The sequence below is a fragment of the Chaetura pelagica genome, unplaced genomic scaffold (assembly GCF_000747805.2).
Source record: "Chaetura pelagica isolate M959 unplaced genomic scaffold, ChaPel_1.0 scaffold562, whole genome shotgun sequence".
Classification (NCBI taxonomy): domain Eukaryota; kingdom Metazoa; phylum Chordata; class Aves; order Apodiformes; family Apodidae; genus Chaetura; species Chaetura pelagica.
This window is the reverse complement of record NW_009952307.1, coordinates 269,202-269,594: the sequence shown is the minus strand read 5'-3', so window position 1 is coordinate 269,594 and position 393 is coordinate 269,202. Positions and strand designations below refer to the sequence as shown.

The 393-nt window shown below is 50.1% G+C and overlaps 1 protein-coding gene across 1 annotated transcript in view; it reads right to left on the bottom strand.

The window, feature by feature from the left end:
* WNK2 (WNK lysine deficient protein kinase 2) overlaps positions 1 to 393 on the bottom strand; it is a 128,064-nt gene that overhangs the window by 37,633 nt on the left and 90,038 nt on the right.

Genomic DNA, 393 nt, shown 5'->3' with positions numbered 1-393 from the left:
CTGCAAGAACAGCAAGCCCAGGTCAGCGCTTCGGGGAGCCGCACGGCAGAGGGACAGGTCACTGCCAAGCCTCCTGGGCACAGCCAGCTGGGACCCGCTCCTGCTTCCCCCCGGAAAATAACTCCTACACGTGTCAAATTAGAGCTTAAAACTGCAGATTACGCAGAAAACACGTCCTTGGGAAGACACTGCTTGTTAGAGCAGAAGTGACTAGAACTTCAGCATAACGCAGAGTTAAAGTACTGATTTTCCTGAAATTCAAATAAACATTCCTAACTGGGTTCAATATCAAACACAGAATCACAGCATCACCAAGGCTGGAAAAGACCTCTAAGATCACCAAGTCCAGCCCATGACCTGACACCACCACATCTCCAGACCAGGGCACTAAGT